Raw genomic sequence first — 4,845 nt, forward strand, 5'->3', positions numbered from 1 at the left:
AGTTGACTGTAGTTTTATCCCACTTTGAACCCACCTCACCTCATGTCTTTGGCCCATAAAACACCTCTGAGGAGCAGGGTAAGTGGGCAACCTACTTTCTGGTCCCCCTTCTCTCTTAGGCAGAGGCTTTCTTTCTCTCAATAATTTTTACTTACTCTTAACCCACATTGTTCCTAGAATTCATTCTTTGATTTTAGAAAACACCAACTTGCATTTTGGGTATTTAGCAGGTTTGGGAGTTACCTCTCTTCCCCCTATATTGATTCCTTTCCCAGTTAATTGCTAATCTCTCTCCTGGTGTTAGCTCATCCTCTCAGGGATGAAATCTCTCCCAGCTAGCTGTCACTATCTCTTTCCCAATGTCAGCCTATCCACACATGGATGAGATAAATTTGGCTCTTCCCAGCTAGTTACTAGAATCTCATGATCTTTAGTCTCTTTACTGGAATAAACTTTCCTTTCAAAAAATAAAAATAAATAAATGAAAACACAAAGCGATCTCATATTAATGCCTATAGAAATAAAATACTTCTAAACCTAAAAAATTGTCAAAGATATATGTGAAGAAAATGACACAAATTTGATAACAAAAAATTAATGAACTAAATAAGTGAATTTTATGTTTATAGATAAGAAGACTCATTTTTATAAATATATCAGTCTTTCAAATCCAATCTGTAGATTCAGGGCAATCCCAATAAAAGTCACTGAAAGTTATCTTGAGGGTATAGACAAATTGATTTTAAACTTCACATTTGAAAACAAAAGACTAAACTAATCATACAGGTGTTTTTAGAGCAATGAAAATACTTTATATGACAATATAATGGTAGATATATTTGTTCAAACCGATAGAATATACAACACGAAGAGCGAACCTAAGGTGAACTATGGCTTTGGGGAATGTGTCAATTTAGATTCATTAATTATAATCAACATGGCATTTTGGTGGGGTATCCTTAGTGAGAGGGAGGCTATGAATGTTTGGGAGCCAAGAGCATGTGGAAAAGATGGAGCTTTTTTCTTAATTTTGCTGTGAACCTAAAACTCCTGCAAAAAGTAGCTTATTGAAAAACTCATTATCATTCCATGCAGTTGTGAATAAAATGCAAATTCTGTTTCAGAAGGATCTAAATGTTCTGAAATTTGTTTTCCATACTCATATCATTCATTCTTCTCCAGCCACACTAGCCTTATTTTTATTCCTTTATCACTACCTTGTTTCTGCTTTGGAGCCTTTGTAGTTTCTCAAATCTTTTTTCTGGTACACTTTTCAAGTAAAAGATCCTTTTACTGAGCACATGAGACACCCAGCTAGTGATCATATTTCCACCTCCTTTTCTTCTAGGAATTGCTAAGTTGGAATCAAACAATTTTTTTCTTTTTTTATTTTGTGAAAAAATAAAACAAAATTTTATAATAAAATAATGAGAAAATAAGAATAGTTAATACACTATATATTGTTATCTTCAAAATAATTACTCAAAATACAAGATATCTACACAAAAAGAATCTCTCATGAAGGATAAACAAACTGATATTAGCACAAAGGTTTCTTTTCACTGAACAAAGAGAAACTAATAGTATAAATGAAGTAAATTAGTATATTTATTAAAATATTTTTGAATTAGCAAAATAGGTAATTGAGGATTATCTGAACCTCATCTCACTCACTACTTATGTTTCTTTCACTTTGTTCCTCATTTTCATGTGTACACTTTGAGTTTCTCATGTAAGAGAAACATGCCTTACTTAAGCCTGTGTGTCTGACTTACTTCACTTAACATTATGCTTCCAACGAACCAAAGAATACAGAGTGAGATGCTGTATACAACTTGTGGATCTTTTATAACATAAAGAGAAACTTCATTTCTGGAATGCCCCCCATTTTTATCTTGAATATGAGTTTATTTAAACCACACAAACAAATGCCATTCTCTGGAGGACAGAACTGACTGATTAAGCTGGAATTATGTAGCAACATTGTGGAGCAAAGCAAGCTGTCTTACCAGCCCACCACAGACAGACCATGACTTGAAAGAGTAGTGCATTTCTATCTTGTTTCTGACACTACATTGTTCAGCCTTATTGTTACAACACTTCAATCATTATTTTAACTGCTATATCTTCTCCAGGCTCTCATGTGGTTTATCTCTACTTATGTTTTAGGTGTCTACTGAAATGTTTTTTGCCCAATGGGCCTTTTTTTAAACACACAATTTAAATAACCTTTATTCCTGAGTCAGTATCTATTCATTTACTTTATTTCATATTTAAAAAGAAAAGGGGAAAAAAAAAAAAACAGCCATTGAGAGCTAAGAGGCATCAGCTGACCTGTTTGTTACTAATAGCTAGGTCATGGTGTTCTCTTTTAAGCAGAAACAATTTCATAGAACTAAGATTCCAGACAGGGTCCCTTCAAACCATCATAGTACAGGCATTTACAACACCACTCTGTAATCATACCTGAGCAACAAAAGCAAGAACACCGCAAATCACAAAAAATGACCACCTAATGAGACACTGTTGTTTCTTTATGAATAACATGTTCAACTCTGCTGTATTGTTCCTGCTTGCTGGATAAAGACTGTTGTAATGTGAAGTTGGTATAGTTTGGGTGTTGAATGTCCCCCAGTGGTCTGTGGGCTCAAAGGTTGGTCCTCAGGGTTTCGCTATTGGGAGGTGGCTGAAGCTTTAAGAGGTGATGCCTAGTAGGAGGTCCTTAGATTATTGGAAGTCTGTCCTCAGAGGAGACTCTGTGACTTTGTATTCTTCCTTGTTTTCTTTTTTTCTCAGTCATAATTTGAACAGCTTGCTCCTCTTTATGCTTCCTGCCACTACCATTTGTCCCCAACACCCTGAACCAAAGAACCAAAGCTCTGAGGTCTCCCTAGTATTAGACTGGAACCGCCAGAACTGTGATCCAAAATAATTTTTTTATATAAGATAATTATCTCAGATATTTTGTTATAGTAATGTAAAATTGATCATAATATTGTCCTAACTTTCTGAAAATTGTCCTAACCCAGACCTGAGCAAGCTCCACTTCCATAAACACTACTCAAATCACCTAACAGATTTCAAGTCTTGGAAAATGTTTCTATTTATCTTCAGAGCCATCACACACTGCAATGTCAATAAAATTCTACTTCATGATTTTATACATGTAAAATAACAAGAACAGAAATCACTGGGCCAGAGATTTAGCCCAGTGATTCTGTCGCCTGCCTCACAAGCGCAAGGACCCAAGTTTGATCCCAGGTACCAAAAAATAAATAAATAAATAACAGAAATCATTTAGTTTTGTAACAACTGAAAAGGTTAGTAACTATTCATTTCCATTGATTTGCATAGGAAAACATAACTTGGCTTTTTAATTTAGTCCCAAAAAATAAGAATCTTTAAAAGAAAAGCCATCTACATCACCAAAGTTAGAATACTTTTGTTTTACTAAATATAACCTATATAATTTATGTCCTTTTTTGATACTTGTGAAATGTAACAGTTAATATTATAAAATATTTCCTTTTTAAAATATGGGATTTTAAAAGTCTATTCATGGGGCCAGGGATTTATCTTAGTGGTTCTGCCACCTGCTTCTCAAGCGCAAGGTCCTGAGTTTGATCCCCGGTACCCTCCCCCCCAAAAAAGTCTATTCAGATGATTTTCAAACATGGGATAGATAGTCTTACTATTCTTTTATCTCTTGTTCAGTTGTTCAGTGAAAATAAGCTAACTTGATTCTCCTCAGAAAGCAGATCACTGAAGAATACAGAACACTCATAAAGATGAGGGGTAACACTCAACCAAATTAAAAAGAAGCTTCATCTCCACCCAGTGGATACAACCCTGTGGCTAGGTGCTCAGCCAGGCCATTAGAACATTGTCAAGATTTCATCTCCCACCCTAGTGGTTTGGATGTGATATGTCCGCCAAAATGCTTATTGTGTGAAAGAGTTGGTTGTTGATGGGCTTTTAGAACGTGGTTGAGCTATGAGGATACTAACTCATCAATGGATTATAATTTAATGGTATGATTAGGAGATAATGAAAATAGGAGTCAAAGGGAGTCAATAATGGAGGCATGACCTGGGAAAGCTTTTCCTGGCCCATTCTTCTGAGTAGTTCCCTTTCACGCTGCTTCCTGGCTGACACAAGTTGAAAGGCTTTCCTTTGCTGTGCTTTTCCACCCTGATGTTTCAACCCTGAAGTCAATTAATTGACCATGCACCACTGAAATAAAAATCTATCATTTTCCTTTAAGGTACTTTGTCATAATGACAAAAAGGCTGACAAATGCATTCACCTGCCCTTTATATTGGATACCCCTGCCCAAATGGAAACTTCGGCCAAGGCAAAGAACTTGAAAGTCATCAATTAAAATATCAACTACATGCTAATTTGAGACTTAAATTACACTAACAGAATAAAGAAGGCCTCTTCTGAAATTCTGACATTCATTATTGACTGAAATGATAAATTAGATTCTAAGAGACAAACTTAATTCCACCTCTACCTCTGTGCTATAATTATGTGGGAAAGTCAGAATACTGGACAAAATTGCAAACAAGCAATTTTTCCCAGATAACTTCTACCACCATTTTTAATCATTTTTTCCTCTTCTCATTGACAACATTATCCTGAGACTCTTAAACCTTTCCATTGCCACACAGTAAATTTTTTAGTACAATTTTAATTCTTCTTTATTAGAATCAACTTAATATTCATGAATCTTGGCTCATTTCCTTCTGGAACAAACATTTTAGATATCATCTGGTGATTGCTAATGTTGTAGAAGTACTTTTGAATTAGAAGATATTCATACATTTCATTTCACAGGATCAG

The sequence above is a fragment of the Heterocephalus glaber genome, unplaced genomic scaffold, assembly GCF_053883595.1.
Source record: "Heterocephalus glaber isolate CG9 unplaced genomic scaffold, H.glaber_assembly_v1.0 deba00001572, whole genome shotgun sequence".
Classification (NCBI taxonomy): domain Eukaryota; kingdom Metazoa; phylum Chordata; class Mammalia; order Rodentia; family Bathyergidae; genus Heterocephalus; species Heterocephalus glaber.